Source organism: Pelmatolapia mariae, linkage group LG13 (assembly GCF_036321145.2).
Source record: "Pelmatolapia mariae isolate MD_Pm_ZW linkage group LG13, Pm_UMD_F_2, whole genome shotgun sequence".
Classification (NCBI taxonomy): Eukaryota; Metazoa; Chordata; class Actinopteri; order Cichliformes; family Cichlidae; genus Pelmatolapia; species Pelmatolapia mariae.
The window spans coordinates 11,652,804-11,675,074 of NC_086238.1; the positions used below are offsets into that span (position 1 = coordinate 11,652,804).

A 22,271-nucleotide genomic window follows, 5' to 3' on the forward strand; every position below is an offset into this window, starting at 1 on the left:
TGTCCACTAATATTTGGTTAAACGTCCCTTTGTAAGTTACACCTCAGAGAGACATTTTTGGTTGCTGTCAACAAGATTCTGGAGTAATTATGGCTGGATATTTGACCATCTCCTGGACAGAATTGGTAGAGTTTAAATGGGTGAGTTTCCTAGCATAGACCCGGTTTTTAAGTGTAATTCACAAATTTTCAGTAAGGTTGAGGTTAGGGTTGGGAAGAACATTCCCAAAGCTTAATATTAGCCTGCTTTATCCATTCCAAAGAAAATTTTAATAGATGGATGTAAATGGATGCAGTGGTCTAATCAGTATTAATTGACTTCTTTATTTGATTTTTTAGTTACTGGATATTTCATACAGATGTTTGTGGGAACATGGTCTCTCACAGGCAAGATGTTTGCATGTTGCTGTCATATAAAAATACAAATAAGTGCACAATCATAAACTGATAACATTGTGTGAAAAAAAAAGTTTTTCTTTTTAAATTAAAACCAGTTAAGCATGATTTCAGAAAGAAATTTTATTTTTCACACATAAAATGTCTTACATATACAATATGTTTTCCCTATGTTGTTCCCTATAAATACAATATATATGTCAGTGTTTCTTTACATAAAAGTAAAATCCAGTCTTCACAATGAAACCTACAAATAAAACACATACACAAAAATTGTGGCCCTAAATCTTCCCTAAAAAAACAGTATAAGTAGAAATTATAAATGTGTGTTGCTTTCTAATGTTATCCCAGCATCCTTTGCCATGGCGTAGAAATGACCTTCTTTTTCAAGCAGGTTGCTCGGCGAATCAAATTCCACTATTTTTCCAGCATCAAGCACCATTACCCTGTTGGAAAGAAGCACAGGCATTAATAGTAGCCCACTGAGAAAAAAAAATAGATAGATTTCCCGATTCAAATCTATTCTAATTTGAATAATGCAACATTGATTCAGTAAATCCTGAAATCTGTTTTTTTAATATAAATGTATTTTCTCACAAGATTATTTCATCAATTGCCATACAGCTAAACTGCATACAATTAAAGAGCAAAGGGTAAACGGATTCCACAAAAAGATGTACATGTTGTCGGGTGATGAAAGCTGATATTTTATGGATTCTGAAACAACAGATTTAGTCACTTTCTGACCAGAATTCCCTGAACCAGCAGCAAAAGAAGACCAAATTTATGCTTCATGTGAGAAAAACATTGTCATGAATTACAAAAATTTCATCCAAAAATGTTAAGGGAAGAGGTATAACTCACCTAGAGCTGTCCATGATACTGTGCAGGCGGTGGGCGATGGTAAGGACTGTGCAGTCTGAGAACTCTTTGCGGATGGTGTTCTGAATCAGGTTGTCTGTCTCCAGGTCAACAGCTGCAGTGGCTTCATCCAGAATTAGGATACGTGACTTTCTCAGGAGTGCTCGAGCCAGACACAGCAGCTGCCTCTGCCCAACACTGGGAAGATTGTATTAAAGCATTGATATCTTAAGAGGGTTTTTGTAGTGCAAAAGAACCCCCCCCCCCCCCCCCCCCGCCACACACACACACACACACACACACACAAATGACTCTCATGTGCTCAAATAAAATTAGGGTTTATGTAAGTTTTGCAGAACATTACATAAGGTTTCCAATAATGAACTGTGCAAAACTTCTATACAACTTATACCCAGAGGCCGTATTGTTAATTTTATCACCCACCTGAGGTTTTCTCCCCCCTCTGCCACTTTATGCTGTAATTCTTCCTGCAGCCCTGATACATAGCTCTTTAGATGAGAGAGCTCCAGCACTCTCCAAATCTCCTCATCACTGAACTTGTCAAATGGATCCAGGTTCATCCTCAGTGACCCCGAGAACAAAACGGGATCCTGTGCACACGGGATTACAAATATCAGTGTATTTTTATAAATATCAAATTCTTTGACAAGGTTATTGTTTATATTTATGTGTATACCTGTGGTATAATCGTGAGTCTGTTTCTCAGGTCATGCAGGCCTATTGTAGCGATATCTACATCATCAATGAGGATGCGACCTTCAGCAGCTTCAATAATTCTAAACAGGCAGTTGGTAAGACTTGATTTCCCAGCTCCTGTGCGACCGACAATACCGATCTGAATGCAATGAGGGAAAACACATAAGATCAAAATAACAGCTGGTGCATATTTGAAAAAAAGGATCTACACAATTTATTTTCTGGATATAAATCGTATTTAATAGTATAGCATTAAATAATGTAATAATAAGCAAATATACTCAGTCTGTACTTAGTTTGTAAAAGATCTTAGTAATTTCAGTAATGTTATGTGTTACAGAAAGAAGCAACATTTTTCAGGGGCATCAGATATTTTATAGTGCTTATAGTCATCACTGCTATTTGCAGTGATTCCATGATATATGTTGTTGCAATATATACAGTCTTTTCTAATTTTTACTTTGACATCAGTATTACAAAGTTGTCAGTGTTTCACCTCACCCTAATCGTAGACTAGTTACATGTTTACATATCATGGCTGATTCGAATATACAGTAATACGCATAATGTACAACTTACAAGAAAAACTGATGGTTCACATTATTTTTACAGTTTATTATATGTAATTACTGTCAACACAGATTGATCTGTGGCATTTTTTTTGAGTAAATCGTTAATAGATTGGTCTATAAAACATTAAAAAACAAAAACAATAGAATGTCAATGTCTTACAGCACAAAGTTATATCAAATTACAAATTTCAACGTAAACAGCTTTTCTAAACTCAAATAAAAAAAAAAGGATATTCAGGCCTGTAACTGGAAGCTACATTTTAGACACAATTGACCAATCTCAGCCCAGCAGGAAACTTACAGAAGTTGTTAATAGTTAACCTTTTAAATAAAAAAAAAAATAGTGGGACTATTTTATATATTATGGATTTTTCAATGAGGGGTAAACAAAACTCCCAATGATTTAAACAATGTCCATCCAAAAACAACATCTTTCTTTCTTTTCTTTTCTTTTTTTTTTTTTAGCAGTATATGCTTTTGTATCTTTTGTGAACATTATAACAGATGCAGTAAACTCTATCTAACTCTTACAAGAACTTTATACATATATGGAGACTCTCCCTCTCACGCTCACACACACATACCTTCTCAGTGCTGTTGATGTCACAAGTGATTCCATGCAGCACTAAATCCAATTCAGGTCTGTAACGGACTTTGTAGTTCTCAAATTGCACTCTTCCTGCCTCTGGCCACATCTGTGGACGTCGAGTGTCAGTTACCCAGTCAGCCTGTACCAACAGAAAAAGAAGCAGAACGCATGTGTAATATAGTACAAAAGTTATCAAAGGGAGCTAAGATAGCTCTTTTATATGTTGTGCATTAATATTCAAACCAAGATAGATAGGAAACTAAATTATACAGACACCATACATACAGACATGCATGCATACACCACTAAAATAAAGAAGAAAAAGAAAACTTAAAAAGATGTCACACTTGGTAAAAAATTAAATAGCTCAAATGAAAATATGCAAATAAGATTAACAATTAAGGCCCAGTGTACATGTGCAATGTTATATTCTAACTCAGATTAAATTCAGTATGAATGGCATGATGGGACGTGCTAATCAGTGCAGCTCTGGTGCCATTATGAATAAACAACCCAAATCAAATATAACAGGTGGAGTTCAAACATGTGAAATCAAATGTAAGTGAAACATAAAATTAAACTGTTGCATCAAAATCTAATTTGTTTGACAATTATCTGAATCGTTATCAGTAGTATGTTAAGAAACAGTGGAGAAACAGCAGCTGGGAATAAAAGTATTATCACTGTACAGTGAGCAAACATTGCAGTTGATGTCACACCCAAGCTTATTAGATTCCTGTTGAACTGTCAGAGTTACAATAAACTCACAGCCTGCGGAAATCTTAAAATTCATGTCCTATTTAAGAAAACAGTAGATTTTGATTTAACCAAAGTATAAATAATGTCGTATGGCAGCATGGTAGTTAGCACCCACACACCCTATGGTAGCTGGGATAGGCTCCAGCATCCCCGTGACCCAGATAGACTGAAGAGAATGGATGGATGGATAAATAATGTCTTGCTCACAAAGTATTTCTACGTGCCTCGTTCTTAAGCTGAGTGTATTCGTTCACTCTCTCCACAGCTACAATATTGGTCTCCAGCTCTGAGGTCATCCTCACCAGCCAGTTGAGGGACTGGGTTACCTGCAGAACCCCAACAGGAGAGAGGTCTGTGTTTACATTATTCCTATATTTTAGTATTACCGCATACATAAACACTGATGAAATAGGGATAAATTCTGAGTGTTTTTGTGACTGACATTAAGGGCATATGATACAGATAGGCCAACCACATTACTGTCAATAGAATCTCTGGAAATGACAGCAAACAGAGCAGCAAAAAACACCACCAGGTTTCCAACAAACTCCAGACGTATGGCCAGCCATCTGTCAAGAAAACAAACCCCACAAATATGCACACAGACAAATTTTAGGGTCTCATCAATTAGCATCACATGCTTATCTGTGTTTGCAGGTACACTGTTCAATGTCTGACCTGTCAGACATGATCCGCAGGTAGATACTTTTGAGGTTTTCATCTATAGTTACTTCATTGTGTTTAAGAAACCTTTCTTGATGCTTGTAGGCTCTTATCACTGACAGGCCGGACACCGTCTCACCAAAGTGAGAGTATATCGGTGAGCGAGACACCGAGTCCAGCCGGCGCAGCTGCCTTGAAGTGGCAATATAAAAGCGCTGGGTGTAGAGAGAAAGACAAAACAAAATCAGTTTGCATTTCATATTATAGGAAAGTTAGGGTAGCTTTTTTACATATCTTCTTTACCTTGTTTAGCTTACCTGTACAAAGAAATAGATTAGAGCCAGAGGAATGATAACTATGGCAAAGAAAGGAGTTGCCAGGCAGATGACAAATATTGTTCCCAGTACAACCAGCAGACACTGAAGGCAGGCGCGCAAGTTAGTAGGAATGGCCTCATCTATGGTAAAAATGTCCTTTAGGATAATATTTGGAGAGTTAGTACTTATTTAAGTCAAACGTCAATTTTATTTATAATGCACATGTAAAAACATAAAAAGTACATAATTAGCAAAATTCTAAGTGTAAATAATACTAGAAGAATGAAGTCGAGTATTATAAAAGCTAAAGATCATATTGGAGAAAATGTCAATGATAAGTCATGGATGTTCATCAGTGGCTAAACACTTTTAAAGTTTTGAGTTGTTCCTGAGATTAGAGCTGTTCCAAAAAATACAGTCTTACTGTCGTGGTCCTGGGTCATGTGACCCAGCGTTTTGTGTTTATTATTACTATTTTTATTATTATTATTATTATTATTATTATTATTATGTATTCTGTTTGTGGTTTCGGGTTCTGTTCTTCCTCTGTTTAGTGTTTAGTCATCCCTGCTCATGTGTTCCCTCTGTTCTTCGTCTGCACCTTGTCTCTGAGACCAGTCTGTGTATTTCCTGTTTTACTGTGAAAGTCCGTGTCTGATGTCAGTGTGTTCAGTTTTGCACCCTCCCTGTTTTGTCATGTTAACTAGGTTCAGTCGTGTCTCCCTCCTGTGTGTAGTTTCCCTGTTTCTCTCTGTAGTGTGTGTCCTCTCGTGCGCGTCGCTGGTCTGTCTGTGCTGTCTCCCTGAGTCACTTTGTGTTACCTCCGTGCGTTTCCCCCTACATGTCCTTCTGTGGATTAAGGTTTCAGGTTTGTTTTACTAGCTTCCCCAGTTTAGGTTTCCTTTAGGTTCTGCACATGTCATCGCCACTTCTGTTTGTATCCTTTCTGTGTAAATAAAGCTCACTTGCATCCAAGCTAGTGCCAGCGTTTGGGTCCTCTCTCACAAACTCCACATGGCTTGGCCCGCTAGCCGTGGCATTTACAGCCATTCTAACGACTTAATAATTTAATGATTAATTATTAGTCCATTAAGACCCTTTTGTTGGTATAAGCAGGATGTGAGGATACAAGAGAAATTAGCTCCTTCTTCCCTTTTTCTACAAGTGGCTGAATTTAGTAGCCGCAGCTAACAGAGACAACAGATCTACACACATATTACAACATTAAAGCAAATAGGTTGATTTGGTACTGTGCAAATAAAATTGAAATGAATTGAACAGTATATTGATTTATTTAATATATTCATATTAAATTCATATTGACTCATAGCAGTCATCTAATTGTTTGAGGGGTTTTTCTCGATTGTTGTAAGAGCTTTACTTTTACAATACAATGTACCTTTAGCGTCTGTTATTGTGTGTCAGCACTAGATAAAAATGAACTGAACTGCATACTTGAGGAGGCACTTGGGAAGAAAGCCTCTTTAAAGAACGACGTAAGGAGAGAACAATTTTAAGAATATTTAGGATTGTATTAAAAAATGTGAGATAAAGTGGGAAAAATTAAATAATACAAGTGGATATACAACTCGCAGCAAACAGAAAGAAAGCCTTTTTTAAAATTTAATGTTTAGTTTTTTTCAATTTTTAGCACTGTTATTTTAGAAATGACATTAAAAACTAGTTATAGTTTGTATTTGTAAACATACAAGCCACAAGAAGGTAACATAAATATTGAAAACTATGAAAAGAATCCTTAAAAAGTGAACTACAAGACCCTACTTTGGCAAAGCGGTTGATCACTCTTCCAATAGGTGTAGTGTCAAAGAAAACCATAGGAACTCGCAGGATGTTGTTAAGAAGTTGTGAATGCAGGATACGAGATGCATCAACGGAAGCATTGGTTAGGAGCAGTGTGCCAAGGAACACAAAGAGACCTGCAATAAAAACAAAGTTTCTAAATAATAGAACTACATTTTTGACAAAGATAGATCCACTGTGAACAGAACCTTGAACTTACAGTAACACACAGGTGTGCTTTTTTATTATTATTAATGTTACAAAATAATATTTATTTTAGCAAATGCTCATTATTACTAAGAATCTTGTCAATTGGAGACCAGAGCAGGTTTGGATGTTCACAAATTCTTAATGACAAAGTTTAGCTTGTATGAAATTCAGAGTTGCAGGGGCTGGAGCCTGTCTCTGCTGCCACAGGGCAAGAGGGAAGGTACAAGCTGGACAAATCGACAGTCTGTCGCAGGGCTATAATGACAATACAAATAGTATTTCACTTTTTTCATATTCAATTCTTATAAAAAAAAAATAGTTCAATCAGTAGTATATGTACGGCATGCAAAGCTGAGCTCAAGATGAACCAAGGTCCAAATTGCCAGTCTTTTTACAATATAAAGCAGCTGGAATAAAACGTATCACTCTGACATTGTAATTGGTCACCCATTCACAATATGAAAGAGCAACCGGCACTATTTCATTGTTATCTGTACAAGCATTGGAGATTCAATAATAATTTCAATAATTTCCTGGGGTATATTGATATCAACTATTCTTCCATTAGATTTTTATTTATATTAAAATAAAATATGCTGTATGCCAAATGTACACAGTTTTTGTGATTTTAATATCATATGAAAAGAAAAAACATATTTGAATTGTGCAAATAAAATATTGTTAAAGAACAAATAAATAACAAATGTTTTCCCTCCCTTTGTACTCCTCTCTACTTTTATACTCATCTCCACCCGCTACATCAGCCCCATCATTCCCCCAGACCGAACAGCTCTGAAGCATCCTCCTTATTTTTTGTTTTGTTTTTCATTGATTAGTTTAGTTTTATTACACCTTTTTTTTATTACACTAGGTAGTTTAGCTTGAGAAGATTCAGTTCAGCTTAACAGAACTCTGTATATAAATAAATTCCTCCTAATTATTGACATAAGAAATTATAGGTGCCTATGCACTTTGCAGCATGGGTCCCTGTGACAAAGGACCTAACGCACACAGTGCACAAGTTCTCTAGTACAATAAAAAGACTGGATGTTATATAGCGCTCTAAAAATGAGTGGATCCTAAATAATAGAGTACAGAATTTTCCTGTCTTTAAGACACACAGTTCCTTAATGTTAACTTGCACGAACCTGAAAATATTTGCAAATGCAAAAGGAATGACTGTTCTATTACCCTGAGCCACTCCAAGAGCTCCGAACACTCCCACCCTTGTGTCCCTCTTCCAGGAAGGGTATGTCATGTTGTAGTACTCCACAGAATCACCGGTCCAGTCACTCAGCCACAAATTTTGACCAATCAAAGCAGCGTTCTGGGTGAAGTAACTGAGGAAAACCATGGCAGAATATCCCCAGCCCATGGCTCGCAGGTACTGCAGGAACACTGCAAGCTTCACCTGGAAATCAGCGGGAGACAGCACTCGGGAAACAGGCTATCATTTGTTGTAATCTTGTGCTATTTGTGTCATTACTTAGGCAAAGAAAAAACATTATATTACTTGTCCTGTTTCCATAGTTTCCTTCTCTATAAGCTTCTGGCCTTTCTGTGGTTCATCAGCATTTTCAGATTTTTTAATGGAAGTATTTCTTCTTAATCTGACACTAAAAAAAATTGAGGAACAAATGAAATGGACATTCTGCTAAAGATGGTGTTTGAGACAAGCTGTTTCCCTGGTTTCATCTATAAGTTTAACAAGCTCGAACCTGCCATTGTGCTGGCTGCAGCGGATGCTGTTTTCTCGCTTCAGTGTAAGAGAAACAGTGTCCTCTAAAGGACCGTCAGGTTGGGCATCATCTACACCTGGGATGAGCTCAAAGTCTTCTGTGTCCTGGCCCTCACCTAAAATAACAATATACATGGTGTTTTACATATATGGCAGTAATTTATGATACTTGGGTCAAATATGTGAACAACATCAACACAAAGTATCCATAAAAGATGACAAAAAGAAATTTAATTCATTCATATTTGTGATGTATAATTTTAGCATAGGTTTTGGTTGTACAGCTAACAAAAACATGTGATGTCTGCAGATTATATTCCTAATATACTAAGAAAAGGTTGTAATTACCTGTTTCTGAATTTCACTGATTGCTCTGCTCTTTGGCATATGTGTCGAGAAACTTAGAAAAAGCTCCTCCACTGGCACGAAGGTTTTCATAGGATCCAACTTCAGAAATGACTCCATTCTCCAAAACCACAATTTCATCCATGTAAGGCAGGAAGCTTATGCCATGAGTCACCAGGATACGAGTCTGTATGGTCAGAGATATATGAGACTCAGATTTGAATTCACCAATCAAATAGGGTTAGATAGGATTTACAAAAACATTGTTAAGTATTAAAGGAAAAGAAAGAAAAATACATAAATTATGTTTAAATATGTTTATAAATTGTATTTATCAAAAAGAGAATATGTTTCAGTTCACAGACTGAATTAACAATAATTGGTTTAATCATTTAAAAAGCATTTATAAAGCCAAACCTTTTCTAATTTGTAATTCCATTTCTGAGTGGCTTTTATTCCTAACCTTTCATTATTAGCTATTCAGTTATCTTGGTCATTTAGTGTGATATTTAGCCTATTCGTGTAAGCTTTACGTAATGCTCTGGTCCTGGGTAAAATGAGGTAAAACAAGTAACAGCTGGACTATCCTGTGCAGATAGTATTTCATGTCAAGATTCCTCAGAAGAAATTAAATGGGAAATGGGCGAGTTTTTTTCACTTTAAATACTGATTTCAATTTAAAATATTAATTTTAAACTGAAATGTTTAGCATATGTTGTTAAGTACAAACCTTGTTTTTAAGTATTCCATTGGGTCCAATAACTTTTTCAAACAGATGCTTTCCTACATGGGAGTCCACGGCAGACAAAGGGTCATCTAATAGATAAATATCAGCCTGACTGTAGACTGCTCTGGCTAAGCTCACACGTTGCTTTTGACCCCCTGAGAGATTGATACCCTGAAAAGAGAAGAAAGGAGGGGAAAAGAGATACCGGGATTCTATTTAATGCAAGGAAGCCTTTCCTATATAATCAGAAGAGCTCTTCTGTTTTGTTACTTTTTTGTCATGTATTTAAGAAACAAATATTTTACATATGTTTACAATAAACACCATACTCAGCATTTGCATACAGGAAAAATATTTGTGTAACCTAAAACCTGAACCATTTAAAGTGTAACTCACTTTCTCTCCAATCTCAGTGAGGTCTCCTCCAGGCAGCAGCTCAAGGTCAGGGGCAAGAGCACAGGCCTGTATTACTTTTTTGAAGTTCTCTTCCTCATGTGGAGATCCAAACAAGATATTATCCCTCAAAGTAGCATTTTGGATCCAGGCTTGCTGTGGTACAAAAGCAAGAGAACCCTGGAAAGAAATAGACTATTACTCAAGACAGATGTCTCACTACATTGTTGTCTTATCATAAAAAACTGGCATTCACACGGTTTTATCCAGACCAAACACTGCAGTGGCTAGGTGAAAAAAAAATCATTTTGATGGAAATCTAAGAGAACAGTTTATTCTGTGGGTAAAATGGTTTGAGTTATAAGCAAATCATCTGCCTGCATTTCACAAAATTTGTGCAGAACTATACTTCTTTATTCTGCTGTTTTCTCCTTCAATACTGATGAGTTTAGACCAGATTATCAAAAGTGGCTTGAAAGAAGTAGGCTGGTGATGTTTTTTTTATTTCTGCATCTTTACTTTGTTTTTTAAAGTCTTTAATGTTTAATTGTTGAATTTAAAAAAAATAAAATAAAATATTGTATTGTGACTGTTAAATTCTTCTACGCTTTTTGTCCTCCTTGAATGTAACTACTACTATGTAGATCACAAAACGTTTATGCTTTTCATGTAGACATATTGTTTTCAGTGGGACTTTTTGGGATTTCCTTATCTGGATGATTGAGAATGCAGAAAGATACTGCTATATAGAGGAATTTTATACTTTTAGTCATTAAATAAACTCAGTAAATGATTCAATCAACATTGATTTTCTCGGTATTTAAAAACCAAAAAGATAAGGAACATAATTTCCTTATGGAATAATAAAGTATTCTGATTCTGATAATCTCCTGAAAAAGTCTGCCTTCGTGAGAGATGAGGGAAGGCGCTGAAGTAAAAACTGAAGCAAACTTAATTTGATTATGCCACAGTCATGCTACATGTTGAGTTTAAAAAAAAACAACAAAAACATTTGTGTGAACATTTGTGTTATTTTAGTTAAGACGTAATTAGATGTTATGGATTTTACATGTTTTTTAACGCACACTACAGATACAAAAAAAAGCCATTACCCTAATGTTGATAAAACCTTTGGTACTGTGCATCTCTCCAAGGAGGGCTGACATAAGAGACGACTTTCCTGACCCAACAGCTCCCACTACGGCAACCAACCGACCAGGCTCAATGTCCAAATTCACACTGGACACACATAATAACTATACTCAATGCTGTGAACACATCAGGGGCAAATAGGCAGACTGGAAAAACTGAAGCAATGCTAAAAAAAACCTGGTGAACATCTCACAGTTAATTAAGTTAACTAGTAACTTTTTGTTGAACAACACAGACATACTCTTTCAGGAGAGGCTTTGCATCTTTTTCCCAAGCAAAGGAACCATCACATACGCTCACAGCAGTATCTAAAAAATGAAAGCAGACCAAGATAGAGCTTAACAGATGATCTGCACATGTAAGAAACTGTGAGTAAGCTTCAATCTTCAGCTGTACAACAAGTGCAAATTCTAATGGTGAACATACTGAAACTGGGGTCTTGGCGCACAATGTCACTGTCGATGTCTTCCCCTGCCAGAAACTTCTCCAGGCGCGTCTTAGACACTGCTGTCTGAAAATTGAAAGAACAGGTTAACTTTGATTTTATCACAGGCTTGATACATGTGCGTGATGTAGGTCTGTTCACTTACTTGCACAATGGAAGCAATGAGCTTGGGCAGCATGGCAAGAGGAGTTCGGAGGATGTTGAAGAGAGAGATGGAAGTAAAAGCTCTCTCAGCAGTTAACACATTATCATTGCTCACACTAACAAATACTGCAAACGTGGCCAGAGAAACCTGCAAGTACAGACAGTTTAAGAAAAAAGTTTGTTTACCATTTGATTCTAATCTCTGCGAAGCTCTCTGACAGAACTCACCAGAGCTGGACTGCAGCGGAAGGTAAGAATGGAGATGGACTGTAGGTAGGTAAACTTTTTCATGACTTTTAGTTCTTCCCCTCTAATGTCTTCCACCTGCTTCTGGAAGGATGGCTCCCAAGCATACAGCTTCAGAATCTGGTGGGAGACAAAAGAAAAAGACAGGGAGGAGGCAATGAGGCAGAAGGAAGCACTTATGGTTCAAGTTACTGCAGTTTCATGAAACATCAAAGTCTTAGATGTGAGGAAGGCATCTACATACACCATGAATACACTGAACAAAAGAGCTCACCTTGATCCCATTTAGAATTTCATTCATGATTTTCATTCTCTTATCTTTAAACTTCATGTTTTCTATCTGAAAAGAGACACAATGTAGCTCATGTTAAACAGGCAATAAGACAATACTTAAATAAAGTGTTTTGAACAGCAACTTATTCTGTGTAATTCATTTGAAAAAAAAAAAAACTAACTTTTTCACCAGCAAGAATCGCATGTTGAATGTTACAGAGATTACTTTCTTCACATTAATGTTAATATTAATTAAACTCCAAAGAAATGTTTGGTCTTTTTATAGAAGGGAGACTGGTCTATGAGAGCAAATCTGTATGTTGACTGTGAGTGTCAATAGAAAATTGTAGTCAGTATAATCTTTTAATAATATAAATTTGCATATGATAGAATACTGCATGATGACCTCTTTATAACTCAGACTGTTTTTGATTCACTGTGACCCGTTATCATGCAGGGAGGGAGCAGTACCTGCTAGATAAGAGCTTAATAAGCAGTTTCACTTTGTACCAGGTAGAGGAGCCTCTCCTGGCACACACACACACACACACACATATCCGCACATGCTCACGCATCAACATTCCACTGAACAAACGTATTCACTGTTGTATTACTCTGTAACTGCCCTTGCATGCAAGTAAAACTTTGTGTTTCTCCTCTCTGATTCTCAGCTGAAGAAGTGTCTTAGAGTATATCTCTTGACAGTGAGACACGTGGCTGAGCCTGCATGCTATGTCACTCAATTGTCCAACTACTTTTGAGCCTCTGAAAGTGGGGGACTGTATCAAAATCTATTAAACCGTCAATGCAATATTTTAGTTAAACATCTTGAATAATACTTTAAAATTTGCAGTGTAATCTCATCTTGATTATTTGATTTAGAATCTCGCACAGAGGTGTACAGAAGCAAAGAAGATTTGGCAAGTATTTCCCCTGACCTGGAGTGTTCTGGCCTTGGTTGCTAGCAGTGCATTGGTTGGAATTATTAACACCATGACTCCCAGTCCTGCCAACACAGAAGGTCCTAACTCCAGCCACAGGAAAACAATGGATATGATGATCTGCAGAGGGCAGGACCACAGCAGGTGGATAGAGGTGGTCACATCATTGAAGCGCTGGGCATCTGCTGACATCAGGTTCACCGTTTCCCCTACTGTTGACTCCTTACGAGTATCATTGGACACCACTAATGCCTTAGAAAAGTGATAAAAAGGGCATATTAATTAGAAAGTGGGGTGGAAATTAAGTAAGAGAAGCATATAAGTGATATTTTTTCTTACTCTGTATGTTTTAGTACATCAACAAAGCAGGAGATGGATCTTTGTGTCAGTTTTTTTTAAATCATAATCCTACTCTAACCCTATATATTGAAGAAAGCAAAGCTGACTTTCTTTAAGAAATAATGTAAATAGTTTTTCTGTGACAAGTATGTGCTGATAAAAGTTCTTTAAAAGTGAAACATCTGACAACTGACTTAATCATAAAATCATGTCTAGTAATTTTTTTTCTTCTAATGTGTAACAGTAATTTATATTATACAGCATTTGATTATTTTTTCACACCAATGTCAATAAATGGTGTTCTGTCACTCCTGTTTTTACCTTTTTATACACAGCAGCCATAAGTGCAGTGCGAACCTTCATCCCCAGCACATGGCAGCGCTGGTAATACTGCTGTAGGGTCAGAGACTGTAGCAGAGCCACCACCATCAGCAACACTGCATACAAATAGCCCTCCCAGGGATGTCTGGATTTGTCCTGAGTGAACGAGATCATCAATCTAGAAAAAACAGAAAAAAAGAAAAAAAAAACATGCTAATCTCCTGCTTCATCTTCAGCACTTATGTCCTCATTTCATCCTGCCACTCCTGTTATCGGTTATGAATGACTAGTGTCAAGACATGAGGGACAGAGAGAGATTAAAGACCCCTTGCCTTCTTCTCATCACATCGGAGAGAGGGTGAAAAGGCTTAACATCCAGGTGTTTTTAAGTGATTTAGAGTTTTAATCTTTATTTTTATCCTCATTTTTTATCGTTTTTTATTTTTGTTTAAAGATAAATCAAAATATAAGTTGATCAATATGTTAAATGAGAAATGTAGTTTGAGTAGTGAAAGAGTCTAGATTTTGTGTCTGTGGACATGATCCAGCTTAGATCTTTACCTATTGGTGTCAGCACTGTGGAGGATGTCTCTTAAATGTTCAAATGTCATGAGATTTTCTATGTTAAGAATAACGAAGAAAATGTAAAGAAGGGATTTTGAAGTAAACTTTGATAAATCAGATAGTGTGTGGTTGGACATCAGATGATCTTATGTCAACAATGTGTTTGAATGACTAGATAGGAGGAGAGAGAAGGGGGGGCAAATAGGCACTTCGCAGAGTATAAAAGAGAGCGCCCAGATGCATTCTTTGCTCTTCCCTTCGTCTGCTGTGAGATGAACAGTTCAGAAGATTGGATCTCAAAGTGAAATTTGTGCCTGACGGAGGCCAGGACTACAGAACACTGAGATAAGCACATCTTCAGAGCTGGATGTGCCTGTCTCCTCTCCAATGTTAAGAACAAACTCAGCAAAAATTCATTAAAATTTCCTACAATTAAAGTCAAAATTGTTGATATTCACCTTTTAACCCATTGTGAAACTGTACAGGTAAAAATCTGAGTATTAACCCATTTTAATGTAAATAGCTCTTACAGGTTACTTCAGCCCTTTACGCGTAACATCATTATTATTGTTGTATCTTTATTTCAGACATATACAGAAAAAAAAAACAATATATACACAAGTACACATACTTGCATTTACAAATACGAATATATATGTAAATACATATGTGCTCAGATAAAAAAAAAAAAAAAAGAAAACAAATAAAGTAAAACAGAGTCTAAATGACATGAAATGACAATTATTAAGTCTGAAATGGAGTAGGAAGAAGTATAACATACTTATTAATCCCTACCCCATGCTCAACATTCTATTGAATCCCACCATTCATTGATTCCCCTAATTCCCATCATCACTTACCCCACACAATAAACAAGGAGGACATGTATAAACATAGCTACAGTGATAGATATAATTTAGATACAATTTAGCATAGTTATATATACACAATGGGTGATCAACTTTATCAGTTTCATATTCTTCCAAAAGTAGTTTTTGAAACATCTTTATGAACTGACTAATGCCTGAACATTGCTGTAGGTCCACAGTAAAACTGTTCCACAGTTTTACCCCACAAATAGTAAGACAAAAGGTTTTAACCTTTGTCCGTGCTTTAAGAGTCTTCAGATTTAATTTTCCCCTCAATTCATAGTCCCCTTCTCTGTCAAAAAACATCCTCTGTACATTTCCTGGTAACATATTGTATCTGGCTTTGTACATAATTTTTGCAGTTTTATATTTTATAAGATCCATAAACTTCAGAATTTTTAATTTCAAGAACATGATGTTAGTGTGGTCTCCAAATCCTGCTTTAGTAATCATCCTGATTGCTTTTTTCTGAATTTTACATAATGGTTGAAGTGAAGTTTTGTATGTATTTCCCCAGATTTCCACACAGTATTCCAAATATGGCAATATAAGTGAACAGTAAAGTACCCGGAGTGATTTGGAAGGCAAAAACATACCCTTGAGGCCTACTGTCAAGCCCTCTAAAGCTAACCCACTTAAATACCAAGCGCATCAATAAAGAGGGGAGCCGCTGTAACTATGTGTCTGACGGAGGCCAGGACTGGAAGGCTACTCAGGTCCCCCGATTTTGAGACCATTAAAGCTGGGCGAGCCCCCTCAGCCACATCAGCGCAGAGCTGCAGAAGCAGAGTGTCGCGCAGAAGTTGTTTTGATTGAACGTGTAAGTACCAAAATAACAGGAGGAGGGAGCTGACTATAATATAGGCTATAGGCTTCTAATGCTTCAGATCTGCAGATGCTTACCATCGTGCGTATCTCTCTTCCGGAAGATAATATATTGAATAAAATGATTATAAATGCTTTGACCACTCTGAGTCTGCATCTTCTCTGTCCAGTAGAAGAATAAAAAGAACTGGGTTCAATACTTTCCTTTTCTTTTTGAAAAGTATGCATCAGAAAGTCAGAACAGTGAACTATTAAGAGACCACTGTAGTCCACTGCAGGGTACAACACAGCTGAGTTGCTGGTTTAAGTCCAGCGACATTGTACAAGCACAACATTGTTCTTCTCTTAAATCTGTTGTTTTATTTCTGTAACGTTCTGTAATATCTTACTCACTTAAGAAGCTGAGGACTGACAAAGGTTAACACATCCTGCAGAAGTTTGAAGCAGACAGATTCAATCAGAATCCTTTTAAAGGTCTTGTAAATGGTGGTAATCAGCCATGAATTGGGATAGTTCTCTTCCTCCTTATTGTCCTTTTTCTTCTTTTCATCTTCTCTCTTCCCCCTTTCCTCCTAAAGGAACAGATCGTTCAAGCACAGTTGATGAGATTTATTCAGAAAAAAAACATAGTGATGTTGATTAGTGGTGTTAGTAAAATCCGTTTGGAGTGTAGCTCAATATAGTGTACATGTGAGTGGAAGTGATTTTGTTTGAATGCTCTCACCATCATTAGTACATCCTGACTGACTCCTTTCCCCAGACCACTGGAAAGCCCATTTTGCTGTGGGTCTTCCTGGGCACTGTCTCTGGTTTTAGCTGATTTCTTTTTCATCTTGTTCTGGAAGCGGACCCTAGCTGCATCCAACTCAGGCTTCATGAAATGCTGGAAACGCTCATTGATGAAAGCAGTGCTATCACTCTCATTCAGATCCCACATGTCCTCCTGAACCAGAGGTTGTTTGTAGCCTTTTAAAACCATACTGTAAAAACAATGAGAACTTTGAAGACATGGAGCACATAAGTTTTATGCTTGTTAAGATTCCTACTATAGTGACTTTAATGTTACCTGTTTAACCAGTTTAAAGTAATTCTGCTCAAAAATGCTGCACCTGCTTCAGGATTCTGTGGATAAAAACAAGATTAACGTCTGACTCCTTATGAACTTTGCCCTCTGAAAACAAACAAACAAAACCAATAACAAATAATGGGTACCTTTTTTATAAAGTCTTTAGCTTCTGGGGGGATATCAGCCATAATAGAAAGAACTAGTGCAATCAGTTCAAGCCCAAAAGAAATGTAGAAAAGGCTGAAACGTGGGACATCACGGACCTCGCCCTAAATACCAAAAATAAGAGAAAGAAAAACTTTAAAGGGTCCTGAAAAAAACTGAAAATGGTGTGTTATGCAACATATGGAGAGCTAAAAGTCAATCATATCAAGTTATTGCACCATGTCTGAGTAAATCTACTATTTGTCTTCTACTTTAAATCCAACTTGATCACATGTCTTCACTCATACCAGTCTGAGAGCCTCTCGTAGGAGGGTCTGGAAAGGAAAGATGTCACACACTACAAGGAGCAACCAGAAGAGGAAAATAGAGGCAGAGTCTATTGCTCCTTCGCGTCTTAATCCTTCATGGCAAAGCAGGACAAGGATCTAACAAAGAAGACACATCACAACATAAAAAACAAATCCTTTCAAATTTAAATAATCAAATATAAAGACTGCTCTATTTACCCATGTGACTGCAAATAAAACCGGATTTGCGTAGTATACACCAGCATTTTTTGAAGATTGGTCACTGTTTGGGCCAAAATCTTCTCCTAGTGTGACTCCCAGGTGTGCTATGGCCGTCAGGAACAACAGGGACACCACAAGCTGAAGGAAGAAAACACAGAAGTAACAGGAGAAAATTATAATCTTTTGCATAAACTTTTAACCAATACTATGTTTTTGTTTTTTCATGTAATAACAAATACTTAAAACTAAGTTCTTTCCCTTCAGTCCTTCAAGGTTTCAGAGAAGTGATAACAGATGCTTAAGATACGCAGAGCTGGAATGACACATCCCTTTGCCCTTTTGCTGTAAATGGCTTGTCCTTTCCATGTTAGAACATTTCATACACAGTATATGCATTTATAATAAACTCACAGAGACAGGCCTCTTGGTGTTTTTGACCAAGAGGTCTGGGCATTCCTCGCTACACTGTACAGCATACACCACATTGTTAAGTTTGTGTTTCGGAGTTTTGTCTTTCGGGTGAACCAGTTTTTGTCTGAGTTTGTTGCTGGGTCTGAAATGCACTGGGATGTCGTGCTTGGAGAAAACTCTCCTGAGTTTTTCTGATACACCGGCTACACAGGGGATGACAATGTTGTGTCTGTCTTTCTTATCCTCCCTAGCTGGTGTTAGGGAGGATAAGAAAGACAGACAGCGAGGAATGCCCAGACCTCTACATTGGACAGACCAAACAGCCACTTCACAAGCGCATGGCACAACATAGAAGAGCCACCTCCACAGGACAAGACTCAGCAGTCCATCTGCATCTAAAGGACAAAGGTCACTCTTTCGAGGATGCCAATGTTCACATTTTGGACAGAGAGGACAGATGGTTTGAAAGAGGAGTGAAAGAAGCCATCTATGTCCACTGTGAGCAACCATCTTTGAACAGAGGCGGTGGTTTACGACACCAACTGTCTGCCATCTATAATCCAGTTTTGAGATCCCTTCCCAGACGCCTTCACGCCCACTCACACCCTGGGCCATCTGACCTCAGGAAATCACATGATAGGGTGGGGCCAGGTTTCACAATGAGCTCACCCAAAACCCTGGCTGATTGTGACCCACTCCCGTTTTCACACCTTGGCTCATGTGATTAGGTAGAGGATCATCAGGGGGTCCTTTGTCCCTCTTTGGGGGGATACTCCCACTGGGTTTAAATCTGGGACTCTCCACCATTTGACCTTAGAACTGAAGAAGCTTCTTGGATGAGAGGTGAAACCTCTTCAAGCAACTTACAGAAGTCCAGGCGCTTTTCTTTCCAAGCTCCTTAGAGTAGGTCCTGATGATGTATAGATAACCTTTTAGGGTTTTCACTGAAACACCACAGCTATGACAATTTCTGAACTACCTTAAAATGCTTATTCAAACTCACCTTTTTACCATACCACTTGACACCAATAAGTCATATAATGAATCTACTGAAAGAAAGAAAAGCAAGTGTGTTCGACTGGAGGGTCACTTGAATAAATAAAGCTGCATAAATGCAAAAGAAAAAAAAAAAATTGTACTGAACAGTATCTATTACAGGTAGCCAAAAAGATAAAAACCCTAACATCACTTCAGCCATTAGCCAAGCCTGCTCTCAGTATCATGCTGGGAAAGAGTTGGTTTAATAGTTAACTAATACCTCTGTTAACTATATAAAATAGTACTAGTCATAGTCATAGAGATTTAGTGCCAAGCTAGAGTAAAGACAGTGTGCTAATAACACTGAGTTTGCTACACTTAACTTGCAGGTGCAGTGTATACGGTTGTGCCCTGCTGCTGACTGTGACTGCTCCTTTTTCCTCCTTTCAAATAAGCTGTTGCCGTTTTTACAACAAAAAATGTCAGACTGTTCTGGCCTGTGCTTATACAAAAGTAAGCACTGGTTGGTCTTTTAGGGGTTATTTTGTATAAATGATCAGTTTTCCTCTGATGAATTGTTCCCTAGCTTTTTGAGAAAAATCTTCACCTTCTCTTCCAAAAGGTTAAAAATCCAAACTGTTAGTTTGTAAGCATCCCATAATCCACAATGACCTCTCCATATAAAGTCTGTTTCCTTTCTGTATCATTGCTGACTTGAAAGCTAACTGCTATTAAGCTTGGATGGAAAGTGCCCGTCCTTCATGCCTTGTTTCTTTTTAAAGCTAAAATGTGAAATCTTCCGGAGTTAAACCCTTCACTTCTTACTGACATTTTTGTATTAAAAAAACTAAGCAATTACAAATACATTATGATCATTATAGTGTTACAAATTTTATTTAAAAAAATAATTTTATTTAAAATGCTATTAAATCATATAGTATTTTTAATTATACAATCCTGTGATTTCATAGGCATTTAACATGTATTGTCCAAACTCATTAATATATCTTGAGAATAATATAAAATATGTATTTCTGTTTTTATAGGTTTATGGTATATTTACCAGTTTTGGTCAATAATTCTAAAAAAGTACATAATGAATATAAAATGCACCATCTGTGAAATTAACATAATTATACCCTATGAGGGTTTACAAATACTAAATGGAAATTATTTACTCATGAAAGAAACATTTATAGATGTTGTCACCATTTTCTTGGGATGACGTGTGAGGTCAAATATTTTCATAAATCTTACTTTCTATGCATTTTTATGATTTTGAACAATAACAAAGCCTGGAATAAGTATGCATCTCACATACTACCGTGACCACCATCACATGAAACCAGGCTGTTATACAGAAATAGGAGAGGCAGGTTACCACCCCAGATGTGTCCTCGCCTGACCGGAGGAAAGCGGAGTGCCAGAAGGCTGCGACCAGCCTGTGGGCCAACGAGGGAAAGCCAAGTCTAAACCATGGCGTCTCCCCAACAGTTTTGACCAATTAAAAGCGTCATATATAATTCTCTGTAATGTTAAGTAAAGGTCGCTCTCTTTCAGGAAGTTGGTTACAGCTAACTGCTTGCAGACAGTAGTTTTCTGAATCAAAGAGATCCATGTACATCTTATGGGTTGAACTGCCTGAGGCAACAAAGGATTAGAAACTTGGATTCAGAATATGTCCCTCTTTTAACCAAGATAAAAAGAATGCGCAACAAATGCTTCCATCAAAACACAACATGTGTTAATTGTCAACAAATCCAAGTAAAGGTACAGAAACTACTTTTAATGTCATTTTATCATCTTTTACTGTCATTTTACTGTAATTTGATTCATATTTTATGTATTTAAAAATAACAGAAATTCAGTTTTCCTGTAAATTCTGTAAAACTTTACAGTAAAACATATTTCTTTACAGTATACAGTTAAACATTTGAAACTAGAACACAGCTACCTAAGCTATAAACTGAAACAACAATTTTTTTATGAAGATGTCTTTATTAGATAGTATTTCTTACCTGTTTGCAGATGTAGAGCTTGGACAGCTGTTTTGTGTTTACTTTTGCGCTCTGACAGAGAGCCAGCAGGTGCCATGGGGCACAGAGCCACAGGAAACAAAGAGGGATCCATACAAGAACTGTCTGTTCCGCACATAGTGGGAGGTCTGGGTCTGGTCGCTTCAGATATGAAGCATTCTGAAGGGCACATATAAACAAACACACATGCATAACAAAGTCCTGCTGCCCTTCTAAGGCAACCAGAAAGTTGTCTTAAAAGTGCAACTGATTAACTTTCTGAAACCAGAAACTTTCTGAAACCAGAAAGTTAATCATCTTCTTTTCTGCAATTTTGGAAGATGTCTTTCATAGTTGCTATGACAAATAGAAACCATGACCTTCCTGTTTGTCCAATCTGTGTTGAACAGGCTGACACAATAACATGAACAGCTTTTTACAAGTACATCTTTCATTTTTACTGCCTTTTAATCAGCTTCACTTTTCTTAAAGCTTTTATTTCTCCAAAGCATAAAAAGAGAAAAAAAAGATCTTTAAAAAAAAAAACAAAAAAAAAAAAAACGCCAAAAACTATGACATCAACATGTCCCTGACATGGTATCATAAGGTGTTATGTCTATTTGCTGTCATTTTCAACGTACATTCCAGACAATTTACTTTGTATGTTGCTAGTCTTATGTTTGTTTGAATTTACCTTAATTCTTCAGTCTTTCTGTCTGTTTAACTCACCCAAAAGGTGGACCCACAGTACTCCTCCAGAGCTGCCGCACACATGCTTTACAGCAGGGGTGTCGAAGTCCAGGCCTCGAGGGCCGGTGTCCTGCAGGTTTTAGATCTCACCCTGGGTCAACACACCTGAATCAAATGATTAGTTCATTAGCAGGCATCTGGAGAACTTCAAGACATGTTGAGGTCATTTAGC

The 22,271-nt window shown here is 37.1% G+C and overlaps 1 pseudogene; it reads right to left on the reverse strand.

The window, feature by feature from the left end:
- Positions 1-628: 628 nt before the first annotated feature.
- LOC134639975 (ATP-binding cassette sub-family C member 2-like) lies at positions 629-22,194 on the reverse strand (annotated as a pseudogene).
- Between the last annotated feature and the right edge of the window lie 77 nt (positions 22,195-22,271).